The following is an 18,235-nucleotide window of genomic DNA, read 5'->3' on the forward strand; positions in this document are numbered from 1 at the left end:
CGAGTCCTGCTCCCTCTGGGGTAACGGTGGGTTTTCTTCAGTTGTAGCCAGTGGTCCTGGTTTCCTAATATCGTTCCCCACATTTAGATCTGGCTGTTTGTTTGGCAGGGGAGATGTGTTTTTGAGTATGTCATTTTGCACATCTGGCAACAAGTCCTGCTCCCTCTGGGGTAACGGTGGATTTTCTTCAGTTGTGGCCCATGAGCCTGGTTTCCCAAGATCATTCCCCTCGTTTAGATCTGGCTGTTTATTTGGCTGGGGATGTGGGTCGTTCAGTTCTACCAAAGCCTTTGTCACAGGCTGGGGCTGTTTGAACACTGTGTCCCCCCTCTCTTGAAGTTCTTGTGGTTTGGTCACGCCCTCCCTTTCTTCAGAACTCAGGAGCAGTGTTGAGTTCTGCGGGTATGTTATGGTGGGGTCCAGCCTACGTTATTTCAAAAAAGGTAAACATTCTCTAATGGCCTCGAGTATTTCCATGTCGGATAGCTCAAGTGAGCGGTGTCTGTTTTCCGATCTGGACCTTGCTCATGCATCAGAGTAATTTGCCACAAAGTTCCTCGGAGGTGGCTCCTCAGTTCTTTTTTCCTGTTTTTCAGAAACCAAATGTGTGGTTGAATTTGGTACCAGTGGTTTTTTAGAACACTGAACGTTTGTGTTCATATTTTTTTATCGTTGGTTTTTCGTGTTGATCCTTAACGTTTTCTTTGTTTTCAAGGATACTGAATCAGGCAATCTTTGTCTTTTCCTCGAGTTCGTGGCTATGATGGCAACCTCGGAGGTTGGTATTCTATCCAGCTCTCCTGTGTTGGTCAAAGTCGTTTCTGCAGCCACGTGAATCAGTGCCTCCACTCATATTGGAGTTTGCCAAGGGGGCATGGCCAGCTCCTGCAGGGCATCCGGAGCAGGCTCCACGCTCCCGGCAGCTCTCTCCTCCGTTGCAACATGAGCGGGTTCGCCCTCGTCCTCTGCGCTTCGCCCACACCCCAGACCCACCCCTGCTCCCCACATGGGCAGCGGCCCTCCTCCGAGAGACGCCGGCGTGTGGCACGGGTCTCACTGGCGCTCCGTGCAGGGTGGATCCAAGTCGAGTGCCGGAGGTCGTTATGGCTGGCCTGGCAGAAAGGTAAGTGGAAGCTGATGGTTCTGTTGTTCCCTGTTTTTTTCCGTCAGTGGCGGCGGCGGGGCTTGGGCGTCGCTCACTGATCGGAATGTGTGCACTGATGTTGGAAAAGATGGAACTGAGTCAGCCTCGTTGGGGTTGCCGAGGACAGGTCTCAGCTCTGGCATGTTTGCGAGCACATCGGAATGGACAATGGGTGTGTTTACACGCGGCCGGGAACTTCTTAATCGGCAGCCTTGTTCGTCTTCTTTAGTCGACGCATTTAGGTCCACTGGCCTGATGGCCCTGACAGTCCTGACAGCCATGACTGCAGGACTGCCTCTCGTCATCCACTCCGCGGCCGCTCCGCGGCTAGGAGCCGGTTTTATGCTGTGGGTCCTCCCACAAGCACACAGCACACAGTCACAATGGAAATGAGAGACAGACTCTCAAGGCAGATCCACAGCGTTACAGGCTCAGCTCAGGACTGCTACTCGTCATCCACTCTGTGGCCTCTCTGCGGCTAGGAGCCGGTTTTATGCTGTGGGTCCTCCCACAAGCACACAGTCACAATGGAAATGAGAGACAGACTCTCAAGGCAGGTCCACAGCATTACCGGCTCAGCTCAGGACTGCCACTCGTCATCCACTCCACTGCCGCTCCGTGGCTAGGAGCCAGTTTTATGCTGTGGGTCCTCCCACAAGCACACAGTCACAATGGAAATGAGAGACAGACTCTCAAGACAGGTCCACAGAGTTACGGGCTCAGCTCAGGACTGCCACTCGACGTCCATCAATGTATTTGAATATACAAATCAGGGCAGATTTCATCCATTGTGCCACTGTTTCTAACCTTTAAGGAACCCATGATTACCTTATTTTATCACTTTTTAGTTTTTACCTTTTTTGCAATGATTTCTTTAAGAAAAGTATCCATTAGATCTAAAGAGGACAATTTACTCTTTGAACTCAACTTCAAAATTAATTATCATGGCAAATTCTTTATACTGTATTTGTAATTGCAGTTGTGGGGTGGGTCACTTGAAAGATGTCCTTTTAGATTGCATTTGTCCTCCTCCCCATGTACCTGTGGGCCTTTATTAGCTAATCAAAGCTGCAGGGTTTATTTAGTTCAATCATGATTATGCTATTTTACACTTTCTCTTCAGTTGTGGATAAGTGTTCATTGTTGTTACCGTTCTTATTCAATCTGTGGAACAGACAATGAAGGTTGGTTGTTGTGTTCGTTGTTGTTACCTTTCTTATTCAATCTGTGGAACAGACAATGGGCCCCATTACAAGGTTGGAGGTAGCCTTGCCGGTAAACCGGCAAGAAAATCCGGCACCCGCGAATCAGCAATTACCGGGGTATTCTGGCCCCGCTAGACCCGGTAATTGCCCTTTCGCAGGTACCGGAGCAGGTATATCCCCATTACCACTTGAGCCGATAGGGCTCAGTGGGAATGGGGATGCCTGTAGCACTGGCACGGTTCATTACCGTGCCCGTGCTACAGGCTTGCTGTGCTCGCGGGTGCCTTTCATTTTGCCTGGTCAGACCTGGTGGAATGAAATGCACCCGCGGCACAACTCGGAGTTTGCCGGTCCGGATACAATGGTACCGGTAATCTTACCGTTGTATCCAGACTGGCAACCTTGTAATGAGGCCCAATAGATTTTAACGTATTTCAATTTTACATCAAACGTTCTTGATGTATTACATTCATGTACCATACAATAAAAACATCCTCTTAAGCTTAGTTACCCCAGGTCTTTTTCATTTTCTGTTATTTTATGTGTGCAACTTTAGAGCTGCTTATTTTTTATATACATATATATTTATACATATATATTTATACATATATAAACACAAAGAACAACACTGCCGTGGGCAGTGGGACCGCACTCCAGGTTCGGGAGATGTCACAAAATAGCAAAAACACACAGCAGAGGCAGGACACAACAGGGACAAGGTCCTCAATGATATGTTTCACAGAGCGCTTGTTCACACAAGGATTACAAAAAAGCGATGGGGTTTATATTTTCAAATAGAGTCCTTTCTTGATGTTGACAGCATGAAAAAGTACACCCAGGGAGATTTATTATGCAGGCTGACATGTTGGAATGGAGGAGGACACATATACAAGGCAGCGCACTTGAATAATCTTAAAAGATACCTAAGCACATGTAATAAGAGATGCATAGTGAATTCCAAAAGTAACGTAATGTGTGTTGAGGGAACCAGCACTGTAGTAAGTGTCCGGTTTATCGACAGGTCTACTAAAGTGCAAGTGCTAGCAGCAATGTGCACATAAAAATGCACATAGCAATGAAGGTGCTAATGCGTCAAACAGCATACAATATAAAGTGCTGGTGCATATGTATATATATGACCACGTACTGCAAAGTTCTGAACGTGAGTCAATGTCAAGCTAATGGACAGTTCAAATAAAGTGCAAGTGCCAGCAACAATGAAGTAGTGCTAAACGAGCACGAACGTTATAAAGTGCTAGTTCAAATTAGCTGCCATCTAAAGTGCAAATGCATTAAATGTCCAAATAACAACCCTGGATTGCAGTTAGTCTTGAGAACAATTGACAATCTCATAGAAGCAACAACATGCGCAACTTACAGACAACGCAAAGCAAAGGGAACTAATGATGGCCAGGAAAGGGGAGCCAATACAGTGCGGCTAGGGTATGGGAGGGGTGATGTGACAGCCGGGTGGATTCAAGCAAAGCAAGTAAACAGCAGAAATAAAAATAGACCGGCGAAGAGCAATAGCAGAGGCACGAAGCCCAACAAGAAGAGAAGAACAGTAATCAAGATGTGAAAGTGCCATGGTTAGAATATGTGCCTTTTTGTCACGGAAGCTAAAGACATGGTTGAATTCTATAAATGCTATAGCGTTGACAGTGAAAGAAAAGAGCAAGAGTATAAATATGATGACAATGCCCAAGTTGCAATCAGAAGTAGGGGAGAGAGAGCTGGGATAAAAGCAAATAGATTAAGAACAGGGACAATCATAAGAAGAAGGGGTAGGTGCGTCAATTCACCAGAATGCCATGCGTACAGAAAGTGACATCAGGCACCCAATGACATCACAGAGAGTCACCTCACAAGACCTTTTGTCGAACGGAAAATTATATCGTGCCTCCTATACTGTATGAATATATGTATATTGGCCTACGCCAAGCTGTTTATAAGCCACTTGCGAGGAAAACCGCGTTGCAAGGTCTTGACCTTAGATCAGTGTAATCCGCCATTTTAGATCTATCCGCCATTATAGATTCTCCCTCTAAAGTCACCCTGTGTTCTAAGATGGTGGACAATGTCATTCCGAATGCAACATGGCAGTCTTGACCTCTGTGTACAAACTAATATATAACTTGCCTGCAGGCTACATGTTGGGGTCATGAATGGAGACCTTGTCCTTCGCTGACCTGTGTGTAGAGGATTACTTGCGCCAACAAATCTAATCCATGTGCATATGTTAAATACAATGGCCCTCATTACGACCCTGGCGGAAAGGGGTATACGCCAGCGTAAAGCATGGCGTACCTTTCCGCCAGATTACGAGTTCCCGTAGCGCCATGGTGGTTTTTACGCCTGCTTTTTGCAGGCGGAAAAATCCATGGCGCTACGGGACTTGTTGTTAATTACGCCACCGTAATTTACGGTGGCGTAATTAACGCCTTCCCCACTCCCATTATACCCTATGGGGCAAAAATGGGAATGGGGAAGGGTAAATGGGGATTGGGGACTTACCGCCCCGCCAAGGTCGGAATGGGGCGGTAAGTCCGCCAACCCCCATGGCGGAGTTGGCAGCTCAGCGCCATGGACCATGGTGCAAATTGCACCATGGTCCTCCGCCAGGGTCGTAATGAGGGCCAATGTATTTAAATACTGAAATGTGACCACTTGCTTGACTACGTTGTATAAAACTGTTTGAGAAGGCTTAACATGAAATCCTAGTATATACTGTTGCCATTGAGGCTTGTTAGTGAATACATTAAAGGTAAACCCTAAATGTACAGATGTACGAACTCGGCACGAACCCTAGATCCGTAATGTATTAACTTATAAACCTGGGAAATGGGTTGAACATCATGATTTTGAGGGTATAAAGAGTGTGACTATTCTAATGTACAGTCGCACTCACTGAGCACACCGAACCACACTGGAGTTCGCTGTGTTGTACTTAGGGTCGATAGCTATCTGTTGCTTTGTCCTTTGAAACTGTTCAGTATAAAATAAAGATCTTTTGTATGATCCTTTGTAACCCGCATTTGGTGTATTTCCTTTTGTGGTACTCAGCCTCAATATCTTCTTTTTGTTTTCACAGTTGGACCCTGATGGCATCACAGGAAGTGATGTAATAAAAGGTAAAAAGAACTACATGGGTACCCTTTATTAAAGGCGAATGATACTAAAGGGGAAAAATTGCTATTTTAGTTTTCAACCATATATTAGCTACGGTGCTGCCTGGATATGTAATGGTGCATTCATGATGTACTTGGGCTGGGTCTGCAACCATCTGCTCCGCAAATGTTTTGGACTACAGCTCCCATCAGCCCAAGCCAGTATAGACCATGGTGAGGGATCATGGGGTTTGTATTTCCAAACATATGGAGAGCCATAGGTTGCAGACCCCATACTAGGGCCACATAGGCCAGCAGCACTACTTCCTTATACCAGTAGAGCTTAATATTGCCAGTTACTGACATCTTACATCTGCCGAACTCACACATTCCAGGTATAGTCACAATATTCCAAATACTGCCTCACATACCAGCCACTGCTATAATATGCAAGGTGCTGCGTGAAATATCCAAGTAGTGCCATATCTTCCAGGTAAAGCCTCATATGCTATGTATAGTTATTACACGCAAGATTGCCATATCCCAGGTACAGCCATAACCACTCAAATACTGTCATCTTATGACTAAATAAATTATGCAACTTTGGTTTATTGGTTAAACTTAATGTAATCACTTCTATGTGATCTCAATTTGATTTGAGAAGAAAAGGCTTATGAGGTAAAGTGATTTAAACAGGATCACACAGACTGGCCAAGTGGGGGAGCCATGATGTGTGCATAGGGGAACCTGTTTCACAGTCCCCAATGTACCCAGTGGAACACATTTTCTAACATCCCATCTTTAGTTTTACACCAACATAGTATGCTTTCTGCATTGTGTTCTTTCATGAGAAGAAACAGTTGTTTGTATTTCGTAAATGGATATGGGAAGTACCAAACCACATTCTAAATCAAACTAAACAATATAACAACAAGTGCTGTGTAAAACAAGAATGTTTTTTTGAAGGGATACAGGATGGACATAGTTACTGGTGGCAAGCACTGAATTCACTGAGCTATCCCCTTCCTTTTTTACTGTGTAAAATGTTTAATTTCCTAATGCCAATAGACAAGGCATGCACTCTTTCAGAAATGACTTTAGCAATGGTGGTTATAACTCACACTGTAAGAGCTGTCATCATTTTGAAAAGGTGATGGGGCCAAACACAACTGTGGCCTGATTAGTAGGTTTGCGGTAATTGTAACACATGCTAAGAACACCTGTTTTATTGCTGCAGCAAAGCACGAGTTTCATTTCCAGAACTCTTCAGCACTGTCTGCTTTTGTGTAGATAATTACTGCCTCACTAAAGCAGCACCTCTGGAGTCATATGGGACTTCAAAATGGGGTAACCACTGTTTACACCAACATGTATTTCATTAGGCAGTCTTTCCAGAGAAAATCAGGTCAAACGTGTAATCGGGTCCTTACAGCGGCCAAATAAAATCAAAGTGATTTATTTCAGGCCAACAGTGTTTTTCCACTGAGCAATAAATCACCATTTAACATATAAGTGTGTGGGCCAGTAGACCAGGCATCACAGAGGCAGCGTCAGAGCTACCAAGGAGATTGCCACGAGCAACAGCGTGTGCCCCAAGCTACTCCTGACATGTGTATGAGAAGGGGAGTAAAAAATAGAATCCCAGGTTTGGAGCGGGTGAGGTGAAGAGAGTGAGAGAAAGCATCCAAGGCCAAGACAGTAAGAAACGGAATAGGGAAGTGAATTAGAAAAAAAGAAAAGTAAAAGAAAGTCTGAGAGTCATTAGCATAGAAAAGAAAGTAAAAGCAAAATAACTGAATAAGAAAAGAAAGCGGGATAATCTATAAGGAAAAAAAGGAAGGAGCCAAGGACTGAGCACTATACACCTAACTTTTTGTTATTGTTGTGATAAAGATATGTGCTTAAAGTTTTGTAACTAAACTAAATGCACAATAACTCCATTGCCTTGCTCGTTCACCTTTCCTACTGTTTTTGGGTGGGCAGTCATAATTTCGAAAAAAAATGTCGACAGACAAAAATGTCGACAAAAAAATGTCGAAAAAAAAAAATGTCGACTTTCGTTTTTTTTTAATTATATATTTATTTTAGGGGTTCAGGAGTTAAAAAAAAGGGAAAAATTAAAAAAAAAATTAAAAAAGGGGGATTGGGGGGGGAACCCCCCCATTTAAAAAGAAAAATGCATTGAAAAAAAAAGTTGACATTTTTTTTTCGACATTTTTTTTTCGAAATTTTGACTGTCGACATTTTTGTTGTCGACATTATGACTATAAAGCCTGTTTTTGTATTTTAAGGACCCTTTCCCATTGTGTGAGTCTTGTGAGAATCCCTTTGCCTGTCTTTGCCACTTGTTTTCCACAATGACACTGTACGCACTTATGTGTTTTGCATATTGAGACCTTAGGCAACGTATGCCTTTCTTCGGAGGGAGTGTCAGGGAGAAGATGAGGAGCTGGACTAATCATCCATGTCAGAGGTTGAAGGAGTCAGTCAGCAGGAGGGGCCCGATGAGGGGCAGATGGCTGTAGAGACAAAAAAATGAGGTGGGGGAGACAATGGTTGAGAAGGGGAAGACCAGGGTTAAGAAAGGGGAGATGATGGTGGAGGGGAGTTGTGGGGGGCGAGGAGCGAGATATGGAGCACAAGGAGGCACAGCACGAGGAAGGGGAACCAGAGTATGAGAGGAGAGTGTTGTGGCTACCAATCTGGAAGCAAATTGGTAGGGGCAGAGTCACACAAGGAGCACCTGCAGAAAGGTGGGTGAGTACCTTGAGCCAGGACCTGGAAGGAAGGTGAAGGTGTTCCAGGGGTGAAGAGGTAGGAAAGGAGGTGGTGGTGCTGCAGGAGACCGAAGAGCACCAGGCAGGAGAGTGAGCGATGGACCTCTAGATGATGGCTTCAAAAGAGCAGACTGGGGATACTGTAGCAGTGCTTACCCATGCAGGGGTGCAAGCAAGCTCAGCCTTTCTTCAAGAGGGGCCAGTGAGGTCATAGGACATCCTGATCCTTGATTTCACCCCCCATCTGATCATGTGTGTGGGACCACCTCCGCTTATTGGAGGATGTGGCTGTCAGGAGGGAGGGAGACAGTGTAATATGCACCTCTAGCAGGTGTCAGTTAATTGGGGTAACCCAAATAAGAGTGCATTGGACACCTCTTTGATGCTCAACCTCTGTAGGCTTTGTCACAATAATGTGTGCAAAGACCATGCATCACGTAGCTATTGCCGCACTCACCTGCAGCAGTGACAGTGGCCACAAGAGTATCAGACGACATTCCTGCTGGCGATCGCCATCCCTCCGAATCTAGGACTGACGGCCAGTCTATCTGACCCACCATGCCTGTCCCAGCACAGCCTGCCCCCGTGACACCACTCACTAGGGCCACTTTACCCCCACTAGCAGTTAAGCCTCTTGTTAGTAGTGGTAGAATTCAGGGTGTGGTGCCATTTTGGTAGACCAGGCAAGACAGAGTAATGAGGGATGCCGGCACCTATAGCATATGGTGTGTGACCTCTGTCAATGAGTTTGAGCTGAGTGCCATGGCGAAGGACATGCTCCTGCATTTACCTATCCTATTGTAAATGACTGGGCAAGATGATACTAAAATGGGGGAGATGGTGATCCGGGAGAGAGATGAAAAAAGGAATTATTGGCACTGCTGGTTGGGGGGAGCCAAATGAATTGACACAGAACCTCCAATGTGTGAGTGTGGAACTAGAATGGATCGAGGGGCTCTGCTGGTTGGCACTGCCAAGTACATTAAGGATGATGGAAAACTAAATATGTTCTTTTGCAGTGCACCCAATCACTTCTGCCACAATCTTTCATCATGCAGCTACATTAGCGTGGCTGTAGCTGGATTGCCCATACACCGGAGAAATTATATTGTTATAAGAGTGAAAAAAGAAAAAAAAGAGTTTGGGAAGATGAACTCAAATGCGCTAACCCCTTTAAATAAATAAAGCTGCACACCTTGAAGAACCATTGAGAGTTACAATGGGGAAACACGTGTCGAGAGAGAGAAATATTTGATTCATTTTGAGAGAGCAATTTATGAAAATATTGGATTTGAGAGAGAGAAATATTTGATTCATTTTGAGAGAGCAATTTAGAAAATATTGGATTTACTGAAAGAGAAAGAGAAATATTTGATTCATTGTACCTTATGAATTACTTTATACTGGTGTGCAGCTTTATTTGGAATGTTTTTTTTGGAATCATAAAAGGAAAATAAAAATTATTAGTGTGAATAAACACTAATAAAATTTACAAGACTGTTAAGACTCGCCTATATATATTTATTTAAAGGGGTTAGCGCATTTGAGTTCATCTTCCCAAACTCTTTTTTTCTTTTTTCAATGTAATATCTGTGTAGCAGCCACGCAGAATTGGGAAGTTCTCATGCAGATAACCCCTTAAAACTTTCTAAACCCATCCTTTCACAAAGAAAATAAGCAGTCGCCAAGGAACCACCTCTTTAACAAAGGCTGTTTAGTTTGATTGTTTTCTCTACATTGTTATAAGAGTGCACCGCAGTGACAGACTACTGCTATACCCAGCGCCAGCAACTGGATGGTGTCTGCTTAACACTTACACAGTGGCAAATGGTAAACAATGTTTGCTCTTCGCTGCAGCCATTTGAAGAGGCTCCCAAGTGGGCTAGCGTGTACGCTGCGTCACAGAGCAAATCTCTTTTAATTAACACTATCCAACTAATGCATGGATGTGAACTGTCTGGCTATTTAGAAGCAGGGCTAGTGGCTATGAATCAGTTTTCACCCTTCCGACAGGATCCACACATTGTTGGTAGGAAAGCCAAGGGGCCTCGTTACAGTTTTGCCGATCCGGTAAAATTGCCAGTATAATTGCCGGTAATTCTGGCACCTGCAATTTTACTGAACCAGCCAAACACAAGATTGTCGATGGGGACACTGATATACTTCCAACCAAGAGCTGGAGGTAAATCAGACCACTACCGGCAAATAAATGTAGGAATTACCGGCACCAGTGCCTGTAATTCTGGCAATCACCTCCAAGGAGTCATATTGGATTCCGCGGAATGGGGATTTGCCTCCCTTTCCGGCGCCATTCACAAGAGGATGTTCTAGTGATAAGTAAGGATGCATGAAAGAGGTGTAAAAGCTCAGCTGGAAAAAGGAGAGAGACAACGGTTGAAGGTCAACAAGCCAGTGTGGGAATCTGCAGCTGCAAAGAAGTTCATCTGAAAGGGCACATTTGTTTTCCACAACTCCTCAAACCAGTCCAGGCCCCTCCAAGGCAAGCTTTCAGAGAGTAGAAACCATATGAGGCTGTGGGACAGGCTCCTCCCTCAGTCTTGTTTTCCTATCTTAATTTAATTTGGGAATCCATGAGAATTCAGCATGCCCATTGCAATTCAGGTGGTTGATGTACATGTTCTCAGCATGTGCCAACTGGGCAGTGATGATGGTCTGCTGCAATTCTGACTTGGCAAACAGTCCATGTGGTGAAATGCCCTTATTTAATTAGCTGCTGAAAGCCTAATCTACCCCCTGCCAGGTGCAGTGTGAACAGATTTCTAGCACTGCCAGGGCTGTTGTCTCAGACCACAGGAGATGCCTGAATAACACACGTGAGAGAGTTTACTCTCATAAGAATTAATGAGCATCTAATCGCTGAACACAAAACCCCAGTCCCAGAGCTTGGAAAGCCACACAACACATTTCTCCGGTCTATGTGCAATGCAGCTACAGCCACGCTAATGTAGCTGCATGATGAAAGATTGTGGCAGAAGTGATTGGGTGCACTGCAAAAGAACAGATTTCGTTTTCCATCATCCTTAATGTACTTGGCAGTGCCAACCAGCAGAGCCCCTGCCATGCAGGATGGAATTCTACACGCATTGCAGTTTCAGTGAGTTTCAGGTGAGCTGTTGCTGTGATTGAAGCTTTTGTAACAAGTTCTGGGCACTGTAGGACCAATTGGAGCAATTTACAGATCTTCTTGTCCACACTTACCACCTCATCGAGTGTGTGAGCACTGGCTTATGAAGCAGATCACCAAAAGATGGAAGACATGGACAGAGCAGGATATGTGTATGGTTTCGCCTAGCCTCGGCGCAGATGCAACTTTAGCTTCAGTGTCAGTTGCCACAAAGGACTTGCTGCCAACCCCTTCCATTCACAAGGTGGCCTGCTGGCAAAAGAAGACCTTTGGCAGCTGTTTTCCTGCATTTGCTGAGGAGAGGTTTAGGGGAAGGTGATCCAGTGCCAGTGATGGCACATCTGTACCTTGAGCCCTGGTCCACATGGCACATGCCCATGGTTACGTGGACGTGTATCCACACAGTGATCCAATGACATGCCCACTGATTCCACATCGCTGTAAAGGAGTGCTACTGAAGTTCAAGTGAAGCAGTGCTGAATCGGAATTTCCAGGGGAGATCTACGAGGCCAAGGATCAGTGTGAATGTTCCACAGAGGAAGAGGGCAGGAAATATATTGGTACCATAACAGCAAGGTTGTTTTTTAATAGTCACAGCTTTGCAGGCCATTTGTGATATTTTGAGGCATGCTTAAAACCCTCAAAACAGTTGCGCTCGTGCACTTAGGGGGAAATCACTTGTCTGCTTGCTCTGAGTTCTGCATGCAAAGATAGTGTTACGGCAGGGCTTGTGATATTCTGTCAATTAGCAAGACTGATGGTGTAGTGGGCTGGGATGGTGGTAAAAATGAGCCCACTTCCTGGATGTGATGGGTGGTGGGAGGCTGCTTCTGTCCCCTTCCTTTTTGTGAAGTGTGTGGAGGATTCAGTCTCATGTGGGCCCAGAGGGAACAAGTGCCCAAATTGGGCCCAAAGTTGCTTGCAAGTCACATTTCTTGTGCGTATGTCAGGTGGAAAGATGAGCTTGTTTCTTTGCTGACATAAAATAACTACACACTTCTGATTTTTTGGGATGGCTGAGATGGGCCATCCTTCTTGGGGGTTGCTTCATGTACTTCATCCTTGGCTCCCGTGACAAGAGACCACGACATGGGCTATTCTGCTGCACTTAATTGTCTTAAGTGAATAAACCTTGGCACACGTGGTGTTCTTTCTTTGTACCTTAACAAGGAATGATTCAGCTTTGCACGTTTGCCACCTTGAAGAATAGATAATCATTCTTGGCTGCTTTAGCCTTGACACCAGGCCTGGCAGCTTCGCCATTCATTTCCACGATCCCAGCTAATTCTTTGCCACCACACCGCTCTTGATCCTTCTTTCTCTGTGTGTCTGAGCCTACTAAATGTGTGACACCGATGTCCAGTTTCTATACAATTGCTGCTTTGCCTGCAGTCTATTCACTATGTATAGTCAGCTTCTAAGATTACTTGATCTACTTACGTTGCTGCATCTATACAATTATAAAACGGCCTGCAGTATCTGTAGTGCTCTTCACACGTGCAATCTTCTTTTCGTATATGAACGTTTACTGAAGTCTTTATTTCGTCATCAGTTTCTATAAGGGTTATATATCCTGTTCAGCATTCTTCTCTGTGCATCACACTTCGCTTCTTCTGACGTCACCAGCTCCTTTTCTTGCTCTTTTCATATTCCTTCAGGGATTTCCTCCATTAGATTGTTATCTCTTTGGGAGTACATCTGATAGGGTTTTCTTAATGGATACCTTTTCTCAATGATTTGCCGCAGAATGGTCACAACTGCTGGTGTCAAGCATGGTACACTCTCAGGCCTCCAACATACAGGTGGGAGGGGGGCAGGACTTCCTACAGAGGCATTTGGCAGCTCATCTACACTCCCCCCTCTGGTCGAGCCATCGACCACACCTTCACCGGTCTCCACATCTTGATACTTCTTCTTGAAGAAGTGCTTCTTGGGAGTCCAGATTTTCATCACTCCCTTCAGGGACCCAGCTGATTTGACATGTTCATCCATATTCCAGGTCACGTAGCTGCACTGTTCATTCGGGTTGCAATAGACCCATCATCCTGCATACTTCTTGTGAGTCTTTGGGTACAGGAACTTCATTCCTTCATGTGTTACGGTGCTGGCTTCTATTTATTTTCTGATTTCTTCATCTGTCAATTCCTTGGGTCCAAACCCTGATCCAACATCGATCATGATTTCCATTCCTACTGCCTTCTTTACTGTCTTCTTAAACTGTGTAATTATTATCCTGATCACACAGAATCCAAACATCACCATCACTAACACTGCTCCAAGAAACTTGAAGATATTCGCTATCCACTGAGGAATCCACAAGAATATGATATGATACGATATGGCATTTATAACGCGCCTATACACAAGTGTTTCAAGGCGCAACGAGGCAAGGGAAGGGAACAGAGGTAAGACAGAGACAATGATCTTACAAGGCCATGTGACATTGAGATCACGCAAGTGCAGAGGAGGGGGAGGGGGAGAAGTGTGAGGGGAAGTTCGGTACATAGGATAAACAATAACTAAATAAAAACAATAACTAAGAACAATAAATAAGAAGTGCGGCCAGCTGGTGGCAGGTGCAGGGGTAAGTGCAGACATCAGGTGTCAAGTGCTGGTAGGGGGCTGTAGGTATACAGAAGCAGCCCCCAAGTGTAAGGGTTGGCGGAGGGGTAGTGCAGGTGTGCAACTGGTGGGGAGGGGACCTGGGTCCAGGAACAGAGGGTAGCCTAGTGCAGTTTCAGTTTCATCCAGGAGTTCAGCAGGGGAGAGGAGGAGAGAAAGCAGAAGCAAAGAGGAAGGTCTTGAGGTCCTTCCGGAACCAGAGATTGTTCAGAGAGGCAGGGAGGCTGTTCCAAAGGGAGGCTACAGCCAAAGAAAGAGATCTACCACCAACATGTTGCTTGGAGACCCTGAGAGACTTAATAATAATAATTTAGCATTTATATATATATATTTTATTTTTATTTGTTTTAGTTGCCAAAGCAACTTTTCAAATATTTTAATACATACAGTCTTTTGACATTCCAACCTAATGATTACAGACTAGAAACACACGTAAAGGAACAAATACAACAGATTCAATTTACAGATTTAAAACTCAACCACTAAAAATCAATAACTTATATTACCACAATCGCATAAAAAGACCTAAAATACCACAAGGCATACTGAAAAAGAAAACCAATATTAATTAAAACTATACACAGTTACAATAGCCACTGTTCTCAACTATTGCTTGCAATTTTGCACTTCCTTCACTCGCGGTAGCACCATTTGTAAAAATTGTACTAACGCTATTTGCACCCTTACACTTGTGTTTGAAAACAACAAATGCCATATTTGGTCACTCTCAATCTCATTATGTATTGAAATCACTTCATCAAAACATCGTGCTTTAGCTCCACTTAAGGCCTAACATTCATACAGCGCTACGAACCCTCAGGTATCTGAGTACTGCTTATTATTACCCATGGTGGGTGGTGCTCATTTATCGACCTTGGAACAATGAAAGGCTGAGTTTGGCCCTGCTGGGATTCGAATTTGTGTCAGCAGGCACTGCACAAATGTCAAATCAAGCGCTGTACTCGCTGTGCTATCGGACCGGCAGTTGGAGGTGGATGAGCGAAGAGCTTGAGGAGGAAGATATTTAGGAAGAGAGAGTTGAAGATATTGAGGCCCCAGGCCCCAGAAGGCCTTGTGGACAAAGCAGAGGGTTTTGAACTTAATCCTCGCAGCCACGGGGAGCCAGTGCAGAGATTTCAGTCCTGGAGAGATACTATCCCTGGGCTTGAGGCCAAGGATTAGTCTTGCAGTCCTGTTTTGGATTAGTTGCAGAGGGCAGAGTCTAGAAGCAGGCAGATTTAGAAAGGGGCTGTTGCAGTAATCCACCCTAGAGAGAACCAGAGCTCTGGAGACACTGAGCTTCTGGGGGAAGGAGAGGAAAGGAAGAATACCTCTGAGGAGGTGACTGCTTAGAGACGTCAGAGATGTGAGGGGAGAAGGAGAATGTGGAGTCAAAGATGACCCTGAGTTTTTTTGCCTCACAGGTGGGAGCAGGAAGGGGGCCAAGAGAGGCCAGCCAGAGAGTGACAGGAAAGGAGGGAGCGGTTGTGCCGATGTGGAGAATCTCAGTCTTACTGGCATTAAAGCAGAGATCATTGGCGGCACACCACTCCTGTATAGCAGACAGACAGTCAGAGATGAGAGAAGGAGAAGAGGTGGCTGAAGGGAGCCTGAAGATGAGCTGAGTGTCATCTGCATAGCACTGAAAGTTGGGGCAGAGAGTGGCAATGAGTTGGGCAAGAAGTGCCAGGTAATGGATGAACAGCCAGGGAGAGAGGTTAGACACCTGGGGAACACCACAGGTAGAGACATAGATAGAGGAGAGGAAGGACCCAAGTTGGACCTGGTCGGGTCAATCGGAGAGGAAGAAGTCAGCCAAGCCAGGGCCTAATTAGTGATACCCAGGTTATGATGGAGACGGTTGAGCAGGATGGCATGGTTGACAGTGTCAAAGGCAGAAGAGAGATCAAGTAGGATGAGGACACTCGGACTCGGGGTGTTGGAATCAAGGTTAGAGAGCAGGCCTTCACGGATGATCGGGAGAGCAGTATCTGTGCTTCTGGCAGCTCTGACACCAGACTGATGGTCATGGAGACAACCAACAGAATGAGTGTAGAGATTAAGCTAGGAGATGTTCAGCTTTTGCAGGAGTTTTCCCCGGAAAGGAGTGATGGCGATTGGGCGATAGGTAGCTGAGCAGGACTGGTCGGCAGAGGGTTTCTTAAGAAGAAGGTTCACAAGGGAGTGCTTCAGAGGGGGGAGGGAAGACTCCAGTGGAAAAGGAGTGCTTGCAGAAGTCAACCAGAGCAGGAGCAAGTGTGTCAATGTGGTCCTTGATGGTTTTGGAGGAACACTGGTGAACTTGTTTTGACGAGGCTTTAATAGATCAGACTTTTCTAGAAACCTCACCTGGGGAGAACAAGGGAAAGGCAGAGACATTCTTCACCTCTCCCCTTCGTTCCCCATAGAAAATGGACAGAGACTCCTCTACCTCCACTCACCATAAAACCTGACAATGTACTGCTAGTTATTGTACAGCAGGTGCTGCTCAATGTGACATCGATTCATTCAAATTCCCAAGCATAGTTCTAGTCCTCACAGTGTGCAGCATATCTGCTGTTGCTAATGTAAAATGCCCTATAGCTGCATGCCCTACCCTCCACTTGGTGTACTAGAAAAGATGACACTCAAGATGATTATTTATACTCTTACAGTACTAATTGTAAGTCATTTAGCTGTCAGCATAAGGCTGGTAGGGTCTCCAAAAAGCACAGACACCCAAGATATTATTTTCAAAAGGTTTAATAAAGCACAAAATAAAATTCACAGTTTTCCGATAACATTTTTCCTCCTCAGTAGGGATCAACACTTCTGTTCACAGTCTGTCCAGATTGCTCATCTGGCTGGTATTTCCACAGGCTGTTGTTCCCATTGGACGAGCCAACCAGTCTAGAAGCATTCTCCTCCAGATGATGCAAGAGACCCTCCGTCTGTGAAGAACTCTGAGTTCTCAGGGGGGGAGGTCAGGTTTGGTGACCCTTAACCCATCAGTTGTCTGTCTGGTCTAGACCTCACTCCAGAGCAGACCGTCCCACATCATTGCAACTCCTCTCCCAAAACCCAGGACAACCCTTCCAGGGCTCAACTCTCTCTCTTTCTTGTCCCAAATTCCTCCTTAACGTCTCCTTCATTTTCCCCATTTCCTCTCGTTATCTCTCTAGACTTTTACTGCAACCTCCAACAGATTTCCTGCCAACTCCTCTTGATCTCCAACATCCTCAATAACTAGCCACCTTGCTTCCTCACATATTTCTCAACTGGCTCCAACACTCCCTTGACAACTTTCAACACTAATTCACCTTTCCCCTTGTTGAAGAGGCCCAATCAGGCTCTCTAGCATAAAAAGTGTTATGATAATGTCTCAGCTTACACTGAGACTGTATATAATGTTAGTAGAATGCTTAGTGTGAAGAATGCCATGACATCATTGTTAGATCCATGTGGAATGTTATGGCATGTCTCATTTAGAATGTTATCCTTTGAGTACTGTCAGTTGATTGATGTTGTGGAGAGGGTTGGGGGTCTCTGGCTTATGACTTGTATACCTGTAATAAAATACATGTCAAATCCATTGCTGGAGTGGTGTTGCGCTTTCACATATGGCGACGAGGATGGGATGTCAGCACACTGATGCCTGCTGATCGATCCCTCATTGAAAGCAACATCGTGGATCTGAGACCCCCAAAGCAATACTCAGTAATGGAGTACTCAATGTGCATGGTAAAATCCACCTTTATTCAAAACATAAAATAAGCATCCGGGATTGCAAACAAGTAGCTCTCAATGAATACAGTGAATGTGAGTACCTTTTATATCGACGATACGTCAGCAATGATGTAATCTTACAATATTGGTTACACAACTTATAAACACTTGTAATTGTTTAGTATCCTAAGATACATATTGATAGGGGCTAGTCCCTCAATTGGTTAGTGCGTATCTGATAGCTACACCTGTGGCCAGCCTCTTACTGATAAAACTTTCACTACATCACAGCCTCGGGCACTAATTGGCTGGCTTTATTCATCATGGGCGGTGTGGCTAAAGGGATTTGGATTGGTTGCCATCTTGCTCACCAACCTTGGACATCTCGACAAGGTGTCCAGATAATTGAGACATATGGTGGGAGGTGAAAAGTCCATGGTCTGCACATATTTCCAATTAAAAGTGACTCCTCATCATAATCAGGCCATGTGCCCTATCTATTCTTTTGTATATGGCCTTGTGTAACATCT

The sequence above is a fragment of the Ambystoma mexicanum genome, chromosome 2q, assembly GCF_040938575.1.
Source record: "Ambystoma mexicanum isolate Mex_15411 chromosome 2q, UKY_AmexF1_1, whole genome shotgun sequence".
NCBI classification, from domain to species: Eukaryota; Metazoa; Chordata; class Amphibia; order Caudata; family Ambystomatidae; genus Ambystoma; species Ambystoma mexicanum.